At 41.0% G+C, this 19,806-nt stretch overlaps 1 protein-coding gene and 1 pseudogene across 1 annotated transcript in view; one reads left to right on the forward strand and one right to left on the reverse strand.

Annotated features, from left to right (window-relative positions):
- Positions 1 to 19,806, reverse strand: part of PTPRD (protein tyrosine phosphatase receptor type D) — a 1,393,726-nt gene that overhangs the window by 968,035 nt on the left and 405,885 nt on the right. The gene's annotated exons all lie outside the window — the stretch shown is intronic.
- LOC118667545 lies at positions 6,713 to 7,063 on the forward strand (annotated as a pseudogene).

Here is a 19,806-nt window from a genome sequence, read left to right on the forward strand (position 1 = left end):
CTCACCTCGTGGAGCCAGTGTACCCACCTCCTCCTAGGTCCACACGCATGCCCACCTCCTCCTGGCTCCACATGCTGAGCTGGGAGGAGGTGGGACCCCTAGGCAGGCCTTGTTGCATGGAGCCGGGACCTCAATGCAGACTCCATGCCTGCATGCAGTGTCAAGTCCAGCCTCGCCCACCTGCCCACGCCCGCTGTGCACACACCATCTTGTGACAGCGTGAGGGCATCACGGCGTGACAACTACTTAGGCTTTTATTAGTAAGGATTTCTATCAACTTGATTGTAGGAAACACTTCAAATACCTAATGAATATTTGCTTACTTAAGTGATTGGTTAATTCCCCAATATCCTAGATAATAAAACCCTAATATGCTAAGTGTCCGACCATTCATTCGATCATTCAACTAATTGCTATGATGTTCACTGACCACCAGGGGGCAGACACTCCGACCTATAGCTTGTTGTTGGGGTCCTGCTGATCAGGACTGAGTGAGATGGGCCAGACATGCCTTGGACCCCTCCCGTGGTCCCTCCCATGCCCCGATCGTGCACCGGTGGGGTCCCTCAGCCTGGCCTGCACCCTCTCGCAATCTGGAACCCCTCGGCAGATGTTGGAGAGCCAGTTTCGGCCGATCCCTGCAAGCCAGGCTGAGGGACCCCACTGGTGCATGGGCCTCTAGTCTTAAGATAATTGCTTGTCACCCCAATTAATTACTGCAGAATAAAAAATGCTAACCATTTTGAGGCTATAGTAATGGAACATCTTCATGAAAGCGTTTAGTACCAAATTAAAGTAAAGTGGGCACAATGATATTTGTTTTAGATCAGTTTATATCAATATATAATTATAAATATGAAAAAATTTTAATTGCTCATCTACTTGGAGGCCCTTTATCAGCAACTAATATACTTTAAGTGGGTAAACTGAATATAAATATATTTCAAGATGAGAGTCACTGTGAGAAGTCATTAGTAATACAAAGTTTCAGTAAGAGATAGATAAATGGAACTCTAGGAAGGAATGAGAAATAACAGATTCAATTTGCACCAAGGCACTCTAAAAAATTAAAAGATAAAGTGATACGGACCGACTGGGGTGATTGATCAAGATGGAAGAAAATAATTAATAGCTAATAATCAATAAATGAATAAATGCCTCCCATTTGAAAGAGAACAGATGTTACATCAGTCTATGATACTACATGTAAATAAGAAATTGTATAAAAACCCAAGACTATACTATGAAGAAACTAATTTATTTTGCAGAACATTGAAGATTGCTTTAGAAGGGAGTTCTATATTTTTGACAGTATTAATCACTTTTTTAACCTTTTAATTATACTTAGTATGCATCACAAAGAAATGGTTTAAATGTAAGAATATCACAGGATACTGCAAGTAGTAGTTAACCTGGAATACATTATTCAAAGTTGTTCAGTTAATAGGATCAACCCCATGTAATATATTAATTACTGCTAAAAACTTGGTAGGTGTCTGATCATACTGTGAGTGAATATATAGTACAGAATTTAATATCTCTTAGGACCAAAGAGCTATGAATTAAATAGGTTGGCCTCAGCTGGAAAGCTGTTAGACATGTCATGGGAAAACGATTATACTTCCTTACTAATAGGAATTAATACTTGCAGAATAAACACAAGATTACTGTAGAGATTTAAAGCTAGAAAATTATTAATTTAATTTTAGATTTTAAAATTAATGAAATATTAATTTAAAGATATATTTATTTTTTTGGAAAATAAATAATGTTACTTGAGCTAGTAGCTTCCTGGATGAAATATATATACCTAGGCCCTGGCTAGTTTGGCTCAGTGGTTAGAATGTTGGCCCCATGACTGAAAGATACCAGGTTTGATTCATGGTCAAGGGGACTTATCTCAGTTGCAGGTTCCATCCCCAGCCTCAGTTGGGTGTGTGAGGGAGGCAATCAGTAGCTCTCTCTCTCTCTCTCTCTCTCTCTCTCTCTCTCTCTCTCTCTCTTCCTCTCTCTCTCTTTCTCTCTCTCCCCTTCTCACTCTGTCTCTAAAGATCAATGCAAAAAATATCCTCAGGTGAGGATTTATATCTATCTATCTATCTATCAATCATCTATCCATGAGAGTAAATCACTAGTGACAAAAATGGTGATATTAGGACGACTTTTGAGGCTAAATGCATTCAATTTTTCTAGCAATATATAATTTACAAGTTTTGTTATGTTTAATACAGAATGATAAATGCATATGAATTTTTTCCTATTAACCGGTATATATAAACATGTTTTAAAGAAGAATATATAATTCTTTGTCCATTGTTTTACAAATCAAGAAAGGGAAAATATCACAAAACATATTACAGTTGTAGATTGTGGTCATTTAAGGAAAAGATGGTGTTTCTGGCTTTCTTCCTGGCCCCCCAGGCCTTTTACCCTGGCAGCTGTTCCATTTAACCTCCTCCCTCCATCCGTGGGTTCTGCTTGACTCAGGGCCTGGAGGTGAGGGTCACTTTGGCAGATGGGCCTCTAAAAGAAGCCCTTTGTCAGAAACTCTTGCCTCAGTTGCTGCTCCACTGTGAACTCAGTATCCCCCAGGGCCTAGACATCAGATAGTAGTAGCTCATCTCCTCCCTTGTGAGCCACAGTTCCCACTAAGTGGATTCCCAGTCAGTGCTCTGCTCTGAAAAGCCATTACCACTTGGTTTCCTGACAGTTGGCCAGCTGATGCCGGTGGCCATCTGTGGTTTCTAAGGGTCTGGACTTCCACTTACGTCTCTACTGACCGAATTGAATTGATATCCTAGGCTTGGACCTTGAGTTTAGACCTTAGATCAGTGGTTCTCAACCTTCTGGCCCTTTAAATACAGTTCCTCATGTTGTGACCCAACCATAAAATTATTTTCATTGCTACTTCATAACTAATGTTGCTACTGTTATGAATCATAATGCAAATATCTGATATGCGGGATGGTCTTAGGCGACCCCTGTGAAAGGGTCGTTCGACCGCCAAAGGGGTCGCGACCCACAGGTTGAGAACCGCTGTCTTAGATAATAGTACTTGTGCCCAACCTGATCTTGAACAGATTTGATTTGGAAACTGATTTCTGGAATGACATTACTTGTACTCCTTCCTGGATTGTACGTACAAAAAGAAGATAATGTGTGGACCAGAAGAATTCTCAAGAAAACATTGAAACAATTTTTTTTTTTTTAAAAAGGGAGTCTTTCAGTAACTTGAAGATGACAGGAATATTAAACAATATCCTTGTTAATGATGAAAAGATTGGTAGATCTCATGGCAAATGTTAGGCCTTTTAGAGCCCGCACTCGGTTTATTGTACCATATACTTCTATGTAGTGTGCTCTTAGGTCCTAGATTACTTTACGCCCCTGAAATTTAGGAAGAGGTGGAGAAAACGGTGAACGTAAATTTGTATACTATTTTATTTTATAAGATGACTAGAGGCCCGGTGCACAAAAATTTGTGCACTCGGTTGGAAGGGGGGGTCCCTCAGCTTGGCCTGTGCCCTCTCGCAGTCTGGGACCCCTCAGGAGATAACGACCTGCTGGCTTAGGCCTGCTCCCGGGTGGCAGAGGGCAGGCCCAATCCCTAGGTGCAGCCCCTGGTCGGGCTCAGAGCAGGGCCGATTGGGGAGCTGGGGCGCCGCCCCCTGTCATGCACAGAGCAGGGCAGATCAGGAGGTTGCGATGCCACACTCAGTCACGCTCAGCGTAGAGCTGATTGGGGGGTTGGGGCACTGCCCCCTGTCACACTCAAGGCAGGGTCGATGGGGAGGTTTCAGCGCCACCGCCTGTCACGCACACAGCAGGGCCCATCAGGGGGGTTGGGGCACCATACCCTGTCATGCACAGAGCAGGGTCGATCAGGGGGTTGGGGAATGCCCCCCTGTCACGCACAGAGCAGGGCCCATCAAGGGGTTAAGAAACTCCCCCTGTTACACACAGAGCAGGGCCCATCAGGGGGTTGGGGAGCTCCCCCCTGTCACGCACAGAGTAGGGCCAATAGGGGAGTTGGGGCACCACACCCAGTCACACACGGAGCAGAGCGGATCAGGGGGTTGGGGTACCGCACCCTGTCACACTCAGGGCAGGGCTGATGGGGAGGTTATGGCTCTACCCTGTCACACACAGAGCAGGGCCCGTGGGGGGCGGTTGGGGCGTCACCCTCTATCACCCACAGAGCAGGGCAGATCATGGGGTTGCGGCGCTGCCACTGTCACACTCAGGGCAGGGCTGATGGGGAGGTTATGGCTCTATCCTGTCACACACAGAGCAGGGCCGATCAGGGGGTTGGGGCGCCACACCCTGTCACACACAGAGCCGCAGCATGATCAGGGGGTTGGGGAGCTCCCCCCTATCAGGCACGGAGCAGGGCTGATCAGGGGGTTGGGGCACCTTCCCCTGTCATGAACAGAGCAGGGCGGATAGGGAGGTTGTGGCCCCGCCCCCTCTCACACACAGAGCCTCAGAGCGATCAGGGGGTTTGGGCGCTGCCCCCTGTCACGCTAATCCCGGTGCCGGGAGGCATATTACCCTTTTACTATATAGAATAGAGGCCTGGTGCAGGTGTGGGGGCCGGCTGGATTGCCCTGAAGGGTGCCTGGATCAGGGTGGGGGGTGGGGGTCCCCACTGGGGTGCCTGGCCAGCCTGGGTGAGGGGATGATGGCTGTTTGCAGCTCGTCACACACCCTTCTGGGTGGGGGTCCCCATTGCGGTGCCTGGCCAGTCTGGGTGAGGGGCTGTGGGCTGTTTTCAGGCTGGCGGGTGACGGAAGCTCCCAACTGCTCCTTTTTTTGTCTCTCTTTTTTTTTATTCTGGGCCAGCTTTAGCTCTGAGGCTTCAGCTGCTAAAAGCAGGTATCTGGTTTGTTTGGGTTCTATAATCGAAACAATGTATAACTCCAGCTCTGAGATCCTGGCTCGCTGTAAGCAGGTTTCTGGGGTTTTGTTTAGCTTCTATATTTGTTACAATGTTTCTTAAACTGCAAGCTCAGAGGCCGGCAAGGCAGGTGGGGAACGTTGCAGTCCTCCGTCACTGAAGCAAGCAAGCCTCATGTTCAGTTTAAGCTGCCTGGCTGCCGGCTGCCATCTTGGCTGGCAGTTAATTTGCATATTGCCCTGATTAGCCAATGGGAAGGGTAGCGGTCATACGCTAATTACCATGTTTCTCTTTTATTAGATAGGATGACACATGGTTGAAGGGAAAATCCTGAAGAAAAAAATGCAAACAAAAGCAATATCAGTAAAGAAAATCCATTCCAGGGGAGGAGTTTATTAGACACTTCAGCTTTGTGCTTTCTAATTTGGTCAAAGAAATAGAAGAACCATAATTCATTATGTTGGTGGAGAAACTGCATCTGAATGTTATCAGTGCTTGGACCTTGGTTCAGCAACCTCTGTACTTGAGATCTGGTTAAGAAAGAATTCAGAGTCAAGTCTCAAATATCAGCAAAACTTCATTTAGAAAGTCACCGAGGTAGAAGAAGTGAGCCAGCTGGGCTGTGTGAGCCCGGGAAACAAGTTATAGAGACAAAAGAAGGCCCCTTGGAGCTTAAGAGAAAGAAAGCGAGGATATAAGCACCTGGCGTAAGGAGAGGGTGAAAGGCTGGGGCATGCTTCAGAGAGAAAGAGTGTGCTGAGGAAAAGGAGGGTGGAAAAGTGCTGGTGTGCTCAAGAGAGAGAGCAGAGCTGGTCCTCCATCCTCAGGACTAGTAAGGGAGGTTCCAGGGGAGGATCTCGATAGAATAGTCATCAGCTTTTCCGGGTGTGTCCTTTCAGGGCCTGGGTCTCTACTGATTGGTGGACACTAGGGGAGGGAGTCATTAGTCATTGCATCTGGTTCTGATGTCAGCCATGGTGTTCCCTGTCTGGTTTTGCTTTTTTTGGGGGGAGGGGGGGCAGGGCAGGAGCTAAAACAAAATTGAAAATTAAGGCCTAAATGTCATCTCTAGTTTGACCAAAACTCTGACGGTGGTTAACAGACCCAAGGCTTTGTTACTAAGATTATCTGATGAGTTTCAGACCTCATTGTCTTGAAGGCCAAATGCTTAAGGGAGTGGTTGTTGCTAGGTACCTGAAGCTTTTACCCTGGAGACAGTCCATACCTTGACTATGGTTCCTACTCTGCTCATGCCTGTCTAACTGCCTACTACAATGACATGTATACAGGAAGTAATAGACTTGTTGCTTAAAGAAAAAGCACCTTTTGAAGGGGGGGAGGGGATACTGGGTCTTATGGAAAACAGTTCAGGAATCTTGACACAGTACTTGCTATTTAAAAAACGTTAGTTACCTGAGTATTCACTAAAGCAGTTCTCACAAATTACATGTCTGAACTTTTTCAAATGATGTTTAAGACTATAGAACCTAACAATATAAGTAGCTATCAATATCAGGGTTTAATGCAATGGAGAAATTATATTTCCCAGAGTTAATAAAAATAAATAAAACATTATCTCTAACAAGCCATGCTTTGAAAAAATTTCCATTAGAAATAATGAACAAGAGAGCCTCTCCCCACCCCCCACCTTGGAGAAGTGCAGGGCTACCTGTACAGTAAAATGAAACAAATATACTCCCTTTAAAAATAGAGATGAGGCCCCTGGCGTCACTGCCCCACCGTCTGACCCCTGTCGACCCGCAACCCACGACCCGCGACCCGCTACCGACCAATCTGCCCTGCACTCATGTGCACCATGTCTGGTTCCTCCAGTGTCACCGCTATGAAGAAAGTGGTTCAACAGCTCCGGCTGGAGGCTGGGCTCAACCACGTGAAGGTTTCCCAGGCAGCTGCAGATTAGAAACAATTCTGTCTGCAGAATGTTCAACATGACCCCTTGTTGACTGGAGTATCTTCAAGTACCAATCCCTTCAGACCCCAGAAAGTTTGTTCCTTTCTGTAGTAAAATGAATTTTGAAGGTGTTCTAAACCACTTTTCTTGAACCAGAAAATATTCAAAGAGAGCTAAATCTGAAGACTGTACAAAAAGCTTACCCTATAACATGTGCCATACTCTACAAACTTCTGCTTTTGTTAGTCCTTAACATCTACTTCTCTAAATTTTCATGAATTTCTATTTCATAAGAATGATTATTTTATATACACTGGCAGCAGCATACAAATAAAATACTTAAAAAATAAAATAAAAATATAAATAAAAATAGATATGAAATGAAAGGGGAAGGGTGCTTCTTTCATCTTCAAATGTTAAGCTAATGGTAACTTCCTGTGTTAACTTATTTATGGGCAAATGCCAATGAGAAAAGATAGGTTATCTAAATTCCTGAAAGAGCATTCCAACTTTATGTTGGAAATTAAACTCTTTACTTTTCTTTCTAGTTAATCTTGTACACATCAATGATATACAACTTAGCAGTAGTTCTCAACCTTCTGGCCCTTTAAATACAGTTCCTCATGTTGTGACCCAATCATAAAATTATTTTCGTTGCTACTTCATAACTGTGATGTTGCTACTGTTATGAATCGTAAATATCTGATATGCAGGATGGTCTTAGGCAACCCCTGTGAAAGGGTCGTTTGACTGCCAAAGGGGTCGCGACCCACAGCTTGAGAACTGCTGACTTAAGATGTTATAAATATCTCCTAGGTCACCAATTGTGTTGAAATGCCCATCTCCCAGTTGATCAAGTGCATTAAACTGTGAAGAACATGTTATTACATGGGCAGTAGATAAATGGCTAAAAAATCTGTGGGACATTTACACAATGGAATATTATGCAGCTGCAAAAAATAGGGATCGCTTACCCTTTGGGACAGCATGGTTGGACCTGTAGACTATTATGCTAAGTGAAATAAGCCAATCTGGGAAAGACAAATATCACACGATCTATCTTATTTGTGGAATCTAATGAACAAAGTGAATTGGCCAACAAAATAAGACCTGAAGCATGGAATAGAATGACATACCTGGATGTGGGGATAGGGAGGACGAGAAGAGGTAAACCAAAGAACTTATATACATATTTATATGCATAGCCCATGGATTGGGACTTATTACCCAGCAATTCCACTTCTGGGTATATATCTGAAAAGATGCAAACACTAATTTGAAAGAATATATGTATCCTTATGTTCATCGCAGTGTCATTTACAATGACAGCAACCCAAGTGCCCATCAATAAACGAATGCATAAAAAAGCTGTGGCATATATATAATGGAATATTACTCAGCCATAACAAATCTTACCATTTGTGACAACATGGATAAAACTAGAGGGTATTATGCTACGTGAAATAAGTCAGAGAAAGACAAATACCACATAATATTACTTATATGTGGAATCTAATATACAACATAGATTAACAAACAAAACAGAGACTCATTGATATGGAGAACACAGTGGGGAGGGGGGATTTGGGCACTGATTGAAAAAGGTGCAGGGATTGAAAAGTACAGGTTGGTAGTTACAAAATAGTCCTGGGGATGTAATGTACAGCAAAGTAAATGTGGCAATGATATCATAATAACTATGTACGGTGCCAGTTGGGTACTGGAAATACCGGGGGAACCACTTTGTAAAGTAAATGATATCTACCCACTATGCTGTACACCCAAAATGAATACAAAATAATATTGACCCTGAAACTAATCCTATCTAATAAAAGAGAAACATGGTAATTAGCCATACATCCGTTACCCTTCCCATTGGCTAATCAGGGCAATATGCAAATTAACTGCCAGCCAAGATGGCGGCCGGCAGCCAGGCAGCTTGAAGCGAACATGAGGCTTGCTTGCTTCAGTGATGGAGGAATTCAACGTTCCCCGCCTGCCTTGCTGGCCACTGAGCTTACAGTTTGAAACATCGTTACAAATATAGAAGCTAAACAAAACCCCAGAAACCTGCTTTCAGCTGGCCCGGGATCTCAGAGCTAGAGTTGATACAGTGTTTCGATTATAGAACCCAAACAAACCAGATACCTGCTTTCAGCAGCAGAGGCCTCAGAGCTGGAGGCAGAGCTAAAGCTGTCCCAGAATAAAAAAAAAAAAAAGAAAAAAAGGAGAGGTCGGGAGCTTCAGTCACCCGCCAGCCTGAAAACAGCCCTCAACCCCTCACCCAGACTGGCGAGGCACCCCAGTGAGACCCCCACCCTGAAGGGTGTGTGACCAGCTGCAAACAGCCATCATCCCCTCATCCAGGCTGGACAGGCACCCCAGTGGGGACCCCCACCCTGATCCAGGACACCCTTCAGGGCAAATCAGCCAGCCCCCACCCGTGCACCAGACCTCTATCCTATATAGTAAAAGGGTAATATGCCTCCCAGCACCGGGATCAGCGGGGCCACGAGGCCTCCCGGCACCGGGATCAGCGGAGCCGAGAGCCCTGCCAGCACCAGGATTAGCATGAGAGGGGGCAGCGCCCAAACGCCCTGATCGCCCTGCGGCTCTTGTGAGACAGGGTGCGGCACCCCAACCCCCTGATCGGCCCTGCTCTATGCGTTATGGCGGTGCTCCCCAACCCCCTGATGGGCCCTGCTCTGTGAGTGACAGGGGGCAGCGCCCCAACCCCCTGATTGGCCCTGCTCTGTGCATGACAGGGGGTGGCGCCGCAACCTCCCCATCAACCCTGCCTTGAGTGTGACAGGGGGCGGTGCCCCAACCCCCAATCGGCCCTACCCTGAGTGTGACTGAGGGTGGCATTGCAACCTCTCGATCCGCCCTGCTCTGTGCATGACAGGGGGCGGCGCCCCAACTCCCCAATCGGCCCTGCTGTGAGCCCGACCAGGGGCTGCACCTAGGGATTGGGCCTGCCCTCTGCCACCCGGCAGCAGGCCTAAGCCAGCAGGTCCTTATCTCCTGAGGGGTCCCAGACTTCGAGAGGCCACAGGCCGGGCTGAGGGAACCCCCCCGAGTGCACAAATTTTTGTGCACCAGGCCTCTAGAATAAAATAATGCTGATTGTAAATTGTAATTGAAAAATTTTAAAAATTACAAAAGGAAATCCAAAGAGTAAATAAATCTTACTTAATAATAGACAAACATGCAAATTGGCCATCCCTCCGCTATGCTCACCAGCCAATCAGGAGAGTATGCAAATTAACCCAACAAAGATGGCAGTTAATTTACATACCTAGACGTGAAGTGGCGGAGCAAAGATGGAAGGCTCTGGCCAGAGCGAAGGCCTGGGTCCCAGGTGCTGGAGGAAAACTGGTGCCGGCAGCCAGGGGAAGGGAAGGCCCATTGCATGAATCTCGTCATGCAATGGGCCTCTAGTATATATATATAATTTTTATTATGAAAAAATTGCTTTCTCAGAAGTTGCTGATCTATTATCCCCTCAGGGTAATCCCATCTGGCTAGATTAGTACTGAAGCTAAAGTAATCATGGATTCAGGGGGTATATCATCTAGATAAAAATCCTGGTCCTGACACCTTCCAGTAGTATGATCTTCGAAAGTTACTTAAACTCTCTGTCCCTCAGTTTGCTTCTCTATAAAATGGGATCAATAATGACACCATCCTCAGAAGGTTATTATAACATTTGATAAGTTAACAAAGTATCTGGTAAAACATTACATAAGTATTTTTACTATTTCTCTAAACAGTGGCTTTATAATATTTCAATGTGTTTCTATTTTCATTCAATCCATTCATATTAACTGGAACTCTTTCTTGAAGTAAAATTTCAGGTGAAAAGTCAACATGCAAAGAAAGTTCTTCTCTTGTAGAGGCTAGAATGGGGGCCTTTTTTTTGGAAGCTTCCTCAGCTATTGCCATGAAATCCTCTAGTTCCCCTGATCACAGGCAGAAAATAAATTTATTAAAAACACATCTGAGCCGAAACCGGTTTGGCTCAGTGGATAGAGCGTCGGCCTGCGGACTGAAAGGTCCCAGGTTCGATTCCGGTCAAGGGCATGTACCTGGGTTGCGGGCATATTCCCAGTAGGGGATGTGCGGGAGGCAGCTGATCGATGTTTCTCTCTCATCGATGTTTCTAACTCTCTATCTCTCTCCCTTCCTCTCTGTAAAAAATCAATAAAATATATTAAAAAAAAAAAAAAAAAAAAAAACACATCTGAAATGTAGAATCCATCTCCTGAGCTATAATGTCCTGAGTGGGCTAATGGAGGATAATGTTCTACTAACATGGTGACTATGTAGATGGCATTTTTAATTAAAGAAAGAATTTATCCAAATATTTAAGAATATTACATAACAGACACAAGCTTACACTGAAATAGCAACAGGGGACAGTCAATAATCATATGGCTCACGTATAATAAAGTTCGATCTTGAGGAGAAGTAATTAAATAAAGCAACCAAGGTTAATTAATGATAGAGATATATAAAAACCATATGAAGTTATTACCATAATAATTACAAAAAGTAATTACTAGCACCATTAAACAAGTCTATAATATAATTATAAGTACTTATTAGTGATGTTTATATCTAAAATTCGAAAAGATGGAAGACTTCTTTAAAAAGTTGTTACTTTAGTTAGCTGATTACTAATGGGAAAGAAAGGAAAGGGGGAGATGTTGTTGAGGGAGCATGGTCAACTGGCAAGCAAAGTCCTGTTTGTTTCACCAGGAAGCTACAGTTTCACACCAAGGGAATCCCAGCCTTGTCCTTCCTAGGGGATTCACACCCCTTCCTGCCCTCCTCAGGTACTGGATTGTTAGGGGGAGCGGAGGGAGAGAAAGACATGCTCAATAGAAGTCAAAATGGCACAGGGGCAGGTGCTGGACCATTGAGGCCAGCCAGTCTAACCTGGAAAAAAGATCCTTGGCCAGGGGGTGGAGCCAATGCAAGCCTATGAAATCTTGGGAATTTAATTTGCTATTTTGAAAAAGCTTCTGGTTCCTCCCAAACCTGAGAATACATAACTCCAGGAGACAGAGAGCTCTCTCTCTCTCTACACACACACACACACACACACACACACACACACACACACACACAAACAAGTGCACACATCAGTATTTATCCTAGATGGTATTTTTGCAACACAATCTACAAAATGAAGAAAAACAATTCCTATTCACTTCATTATATTCAATATATTAAATATAATATATTAACATTATATTAAGTTATGTTTTTATATTTTTTGTCACTTAGTAAAACCATTTACTGAGTGACCCTTACTGTTCACATTGATTAAACGGTTGTATTTCTGTTCAACCCATTTCAGCTAGAAATTTTCATTTCTTTCTTCACTATTACAGAGAATGGCAAGGAAAAAAAAACCCAGGCACTATCTATGGAGTCACTTTATATCACTAGAAGAATGTGACTGTATGTTAAATATATAGCATCAGGTAATGGGGAAGAGGGTGAGGATTTGATTCATGGTGCATCTGAATTCCATTACTAACTGGTGAGGTTACATGGTGTTCCTCTGAGTTTTAGACATTGAGAGAAGTGTGAGTAGTGTTTGTTGAAACCACTCACAGTTCTCTCTCTCTGTGCAGGTACTCCACAATGACTGGCAGAACCAACATCACTACCTTGGATCTCAACTCACCAGCATTGCTACTAAAACTCCCTAAGTTACTGCTTACATATCTGTCAGACACATATAAGGATATCAGGGACCATTCCGGCCTGAACAGTGGCAAAAGAATTTCAATAATACATCACAAAAAACTTCTTAATTCCCTTTCAGCATGCATATTCATATCTGCTTGGTTTAAAAAAGCAAAAATCAAGTCTGCATAATCAAGCTAGAGGGTTGATTGAATATGTTGTTAATGCACTCATTCAGTGTTCTCCACCAAACAAATATAGCATATTCGAACTTGTTTTGGTATCTGTAGAAAGGAAACGAGAATGTTACTTGTTAAACAGGTGAGAACAAATAAGGTATTCTGTTGTTCCTTTTGGGTGATCTCAATTTACTTAAAAAGTCATCTGCTAAGATAGTTATAATGTCTCTGGCATTGAAAGTTGTGACTAGAAAATAGTTTTCTACTTTAAAAATAAATGCCTTGGCTTCCCTCCAACATTTATTTTCAATAAATGCCTAAGCATTTTTCTTGTAGTAAGAGACCATTATCCAGTCACAATGTTCAATCCTTTGACATTATCTCTTAAGTAAAACTGTAATGTTAAGAATAAAGGACTTGCTGACTAAAAGAGCATGTTAGTATGCTGGGTGGGTGAACAAATACTGTGGGCAAAAGTAGCCCCTTTAATTGTCATTTGAAATGGCAAAAGCACCTGTTTCCTTCTCTTCAGGCACACTGTATATTGGGGCTTGTTATTAAAAACTTGGCCAAGTTAGAAGCCTAGAAAGTAAATATTCCAGCATTTCCTGGATTAAAGGATGATTCGGATAATTTAATCTCTGATACCTTTGGTGCTTTACATGGCCACTCTTGAACATTGTGTAATGGACATTCGTGTGGTCTGTATTAGTGCTAAAGATCCGCACTTACCCTAATTAAGGTGCTTCTATCATGAAGGCTCCTTTTTTAAAAAAATGATTCTTTTTTAAAAAATATATATTTTTATTGATTTCAGAGAGGAAGAGAGAGAAGGAGAGATAGAAACATCAATGATAAGAGAGTCATTGATTGGCTGCCTCCTGCATGCCCCCCACTGGGGTTCGAGCCTGCAACACGGGCATGTGCCCTTGACCAAATCGAACCCGGGGCCCTTCAGTCCACAGGCTGACACTCTATCTACCGAGCCCAACCAGCTGGGGCTGAAGGTTCCTTTATACTGTAAGAACCTGTATATGGCCTCCCTTCCTCCAATAACCTATGGAGATTTTGGTCTCCCTAAACTTCAATCAATTCAGTTAGCTAAACCTATTTTGATAGAATGTGACTGCTGAGATAATCAGTGACTTATTAGACTTATTGTCTATACTTCGTAGCCAATCACTATTATAGTGGAGGCATCACAGTACCCTTGAGAAAAAGGAAACCATTCTGAAAAAAATCAATACATCAACAGGGATAAAAACACATTTAAGAGAAAAATAAATGTTCCTAGACACAGATAGGATTATATCACTCCTCTGCTGAAATAAATTACTTAATGAACATTTTGCCATCTGTTAACTTCTGAACTCCTTAATATAGAATGGCAAGGCAATTCTTAACATAGAATAACAAGAAGTATCAAAGACTAGCTTAAATTTACTAGTTTACCCCTTCTTTGGCAAAGCACTATCAGACTATGAGCTACCTTACTCTCACCCCTCATCTTGGACATGGAACATAAGTTGATATTTTTCAGTCCAACAGAGGGAATATTGCAAACAAGCTTTAAGACAAGTTCTTTTGTCGCCCAACAAGGCTGCTTCCACCGTTGGAATAAAATAGAAGTTTCATCTAACTTATTTATATTTGTGAATTTGGAACCTCATTGCAGGCATTTAATGAGATAAATTTAATTTTCTGCAGGTTGAGTCCTGAAGTTATATATTTTTTTCTATTTCCATTATATATTTATTTTGCGCACTAAAATTCAAAAATCACTACTTCAGAGCTCTGTTCAATTTGTTTTTCCTTCACGGAGCCTACACTCATCACCTTCAGTGGTAATGACCTTTCCCTCTCCTGATCGCTAGATCAATTTGCTTATGCCTCTTAAGTGACACCCATAACATACTTCTGTGTGCCACATTTATTACCAATACGTCTGATCCCCTTTGGAGGTGACTTAGCATTTCTTCCGTCCATACCCAGCCTAGAGTCTGGCACACTGAAGAAAGCCATTTCACAATCACAGAAAACTGAAATGGCAGCATTGCGTGGGTTCAACATTTAAACTATAAGGATATCCTGAGGTCTGGGCTACCCAACATCAATATAGGTGTTACGTTATTTCCTGCAATTCCTTCTTCAGGAGGCTCCTTTCAGTCCCACAAATCCATAAGAAGATATAGATAAAAAGAGTCCCAGGAGCTACGCAGCAGAATGGTTGTGAATTCTGCATTGATCTTAAACACCCACATGCCTCCTTGCAGGAAGTCTGCCATATCTCTAGGACAGGTCATTATGGAAAAGGATTTTTAGAATCTCACTGGGAAGCAAACCACAATCATGTATTCGCAGGTGCTAACACTCCTGATTTTGCAGATATTTCAATGATGGGAGTTAGTAAACCAGAGTTGCCCAGATAAGATGACACATGCATGTATGTTTTTAAATTTAAAAACTGTCAAAGGTACAATAAGATATGAAGAAATAATCTAATGAAAGCTGCCAACCACAACCATCATCACAAATGAAAAAACACTATCCCCCAAAACTTAGGCTTATATTAAATATAAAAATTAGCCATATGATACTCATTAGGTATCATTGTAAAGATGCTTCCATGGATCATGTCATCACAAAATTTAGAGCCTTTCCTACGGGAACCCTTGACAAACATCTCTTGTTTTGGTAATAAAACTTAGACTGGAGTCTTGGATATTCTGATCTATCTATGGACAATTAGAAAGCTGAGAAGCAAATGGGCAGCCTAACTTTTACTAATATAAATTGATCATAAATACCTTTGGTGATAAAAATGTTCATACATTTGCCTTAGTGAGACACCAGAAAGGCACCTGCCCAGCGCTTCACTCTAATTATGACTTTTATTTTGAATGTAAAGCTGAAAATACCAGACTTGAAAGGGAATTAAAAACAAACAAACCATAGTGTCATCTAAATTGAGCAGAAATCATAAACTTAAACATCAATAAATGTCATATTAAAATAACAAAGGGAAAATATCTTTCCAGTGACTGGGTCAACCAATCTCAACCTTTTAAGATTTTGTTTTAACTGAGAGTGTCCAGCTGTCATTAAAAATGAACTCTGATGATCTTTCCCTTTCAATGCTTTGGGCAATTTTTTTAAGCTTGCAAAATCATTTCTGTGAAAGCTCACAGGACAACTGATATCCTAAAGTCAATTCTCAATTACCCTTGGCATGGGAGATAGGATTACATGGACATTGGTTGACAATTTCCAGACATCCCTCAATCGGATCTCTCAGTATCTCCAATCAACAAGCAGCAAATGTACAGATTTGAGTTGTACCTCATTTCACTGCACGCTTGCAGAGGAAACTGAAATTTCTAAAGATATCTGTAGGAAATTAAATATATAGAGAGAAAAGCAAGGTAAACCAAATACAGGATGGCCTGCAAGGGCACGTGCACTGGAAGAATTCAAAATGATTAATAAACATTTGTTGAGGTTTTTTTAGAAAGAAAAAGAGCCACAGATGAAGGTGCTCGGGAAACATAATCATAACATGCATTCCATGTATTCTAGTTCTCCAGGATCAAAGGACACACTATCTGAACCTCCCTTAAGGTGTTCAGGTGAATCTCATGGGAGGCATTACCACTCAGGGAAGCAGAATACAAAGCCTAGGAACACTGCAAAGACCAGTCATGGAGCAAACTCTTGGAAAGACACATGTTGGCTGGATAATAAAGTGCACTGAAGAGTTGGTATTAGTTTCTCTTTTCAATCTAGAAAGGGCCTGAGAGCTGCTAATGTCTCAAAAATGCATGCTAATGCATATATGGGTGACAGGCTGCAAGGTTTAGGAGTGTAGGCTGTGGCGTTGCTCAGATGGGTTCATGCTATGGCTCCACTCACCACTTTGGGATACTCGGTTCACCTCTGTGACTCCATTTCTCTATCTGCCAATGGGCTATGTGAGGATTAAATAAGTCAGTCTGGCATATAAGTAGAGCTCAAAAAATAAGACCATATTATTCATATAAGAATGCTATCTTAATGCTGATATACACACACACAAAAATAAATTATTCAATAATCCTAGTGACAAGATAATCTTTGATAATAAAATAAAATAAAAAAAAACTAAAATAATCATTCAAACAATAAAAACCCTAGTGTATGCTCTTGGTATAAAAATGCAAGCCATACTGTCTTGCATTTTTTCATCTTTTCCCTCCTTTGTCAAGAGTTTCTTATGAGGTATTTTAGAAAAATGCATAAATAGCTCATATATTCTTTTAACTATTTATACAAAAGTGACTATGCTGCCCATTGTATACATTTCTCAGGACCTAGATTTTTGTCCCCCACATAATAATATATCTTTCCCTGTGAGCACATGCAGTGCACGCTCACTTTTTAACAGCTGCATAGTATTCCACAGTATAGATGTAAAATAATTTATCTAACCAGCTCTCTACTGTTGGAAACTTAGGTTGTTTTGATAGCTTATAAACCCAAATAACTTTTTCAAAAATTATCTATACATTACTTGGGTAGTGTTTGAAAATTCTTAGAGTATATTGCTAGCAGTGGGATTTTCAAATTAATAATATGAACCTCTTAAAATATGACATTTTGAAAATGTCCTCCAAAGCTGTAATATCAATTAAATTCCATATATACTCTCAACAGTGTCTGAGAAGTCTTGCCCTGGGAATTACCCAAGCCCTAAATTTTGCCAATCTGGTGATATAAAAGTTTATTAAGGTTGACCAATATTATAACTTGATTTTTTCTAAGCAGGCTAAAAAAAAGCAATTCTTTGATTACAGAATATCTTGTGTTATCACTTTTTTAAAAAACATAAATGGAATGTTTTTATTTCTACCATGGAGGGATTCTCAAATATCATTTCCCTATCTTATGAGATTTTTATGGTCAAGAATAGTTAACATCGTAAAAGCAGAAACTGCTCTCCCTATTACTTTATAAATATTTCTTTCATTCTAGGGTTAACATACACACAGAGAGACAACTACACCACTACATACAGACACACACACACAGATGTGCATGGGAAGCCCTCTGCTACCAAGAAACAGAGCACAGCTACTTCGGTGAATATTACCCTAAGAGATACTATTTAAAGGAAACCTAATGGGTTAAGAATTTAGACAAGTTAAATTCCAATTTTCTGACATGTGCTAAACCCTTATAAATTTAAGATAAAAGCCAATACATGAGTGACATTTTATGTCTCTCTCAATTGATCAGAGAGATACCTCAAATTTGAGGTTACCCACTAAATTTCCCTAATAATCTATATTTATACCTAAATCAAATTTGTTAAAACTTTCTTCTGCAATATAAAAAAAGGACCTCATTTGTTTTCATGAAATTCTGCATTTATTCAGTTTCTGGAATCTGTCAGGAGACAAACTCTTCACTCTGCTTCCTTCACACAAATGGCTGGTTAGTTTTTATTTGTTAATCTCAGTGAGTTTCTAATACAGTTAGAAAAAATATAGCCAATTTGGGATAATAGTCCAAATTTAAATGTAGGGCTTTCTTATGAGCATGGTGGATTAATGATTACTATATATGCCTATATTTTATATTAGTCTATCATATTTATAGAAATATCTTGATTTCTCAGTGTTTTAGTAACTGTAAAAGTCCAGGAGAGGAGTCTCTCTTAAAATTTGTAGGAAAGGGATAGAATTAGTCATGCATATAAAGGATAGAAGCAATTCTCTGTTGCTTTATGATGTGAGTCTTTACTCAATGATTTTACACAAAATGGTTTTTCTACAAAATAAGAAATTTGTTATAATTCTAATATACATAAAAATAAATGCCACCTTTTATTTATATTTCCTTCTGATATATTATTGTATCCCTAATTAATATATTAAGAATCTCCCAATTCTTCAAAATTTAATGCAAGGATAAATCACATGGGAGCCCTCTGGTGGCCAAAATGATGCCATTAAATTTTCTCTAGAGAAGTTCAGGATTAGAGAAAAACTCTCATTGAAATTCTGAAATTTTATTTGACACCCAATTCATATTGATATATTTACAGCATATTGATTCAACTTATAAGTTACAAACTGCCAAGGTATTTTAATGTCTGTCACCAAACTCATAAAGTAATATTTCACATACATTATTTCATATTAAAATTATATAAAAATAGTATATGTCTATGTGAATATAGAGAATCAAAAATTATCTTAGACACACAAAATTATTGAATCATAGAATTTTACAGCAGGAATAAATATTAGAGTTAATTTAGTAAAATTCCTTCATTTAATGAATCAGAAAAATAAAGTCAAGGTAGGTTAAATGCTTTGCATTTAGTCAGAGTAATCATTGGAAGTGCTGGAGCGAGAGTCCATTTCTATATGCTACAATGTCAAGCACTCTAAAAAATGTGGTCATTAAACTCTGCTTCAGTTTATTTTGCAGCCCCTTTTCATGGGATTTTTACTTGTTTTAACCTTCTTTCCATGATTTAAAAAATATTTTTGCTTCTGAAAGTCTTTCCAGGTTAAGACAGGAGCACCAAGTGATTTGCAATTTAAAAAGTAAGGATGGGGAATAAACAGCAGAAACAAAACAACAGCAAGAAATATATTAACTGTCTATTGCTGTGCAATATATTACCAGAAAGTTAGCATCTTAAAACAATACCCATTTGTGAGCTCTCAACTCTGTAGGTCAGAATCAAGGTGTGAGCTGAACTTCCTTCCATCTGGAAGCCGGAATTCACTGCCTGCAGTGGTAGGACTCGGGCCTTGCTTTCTTGCTGATCTTTGGCTAAGGTGTTGCTCTCAGCTTCTAGTTCCTTGCCACATGGCCCCCTCCATATCAAAAGCCAGCAATAGAGACTCCCCTTTTATAAAAACCATGAACCCTCACATATCAACCCTCATTTTTAGGAAGTGCCTAGTTCCTTTTCTGTTGTTGTTGTTAATCCTCACCGAAGGATATTTTTCCATTGATTGTTGTTTTAGAGAGAGTGGAAGGGAGGAAGGAGGAAAGAGAGAGAAACATCAATGTGAGAGAGACACATTGAATGGTTGCCTCTCCCATGTGTCCTGGTAGGGGCTGGG

The sequence above is a fragment of the Myotis myotis genome, unplaced genomic scaffold (assembly GCF_014108235.1).
Source record: "Myotis myotis isolate mMyoMyo1 unplaced genomic scaffold, mMyoMyo1.p scaffold_m19_p_12, whole genome shotgun sequence".
Classification (NCBI taxonomy): domain Eukaryota; kingdom Metazoa; phylum Chordata; class Mammalia; order Chiroptera; family Vespertilionidae; genus Myotis; species Myotis myotis.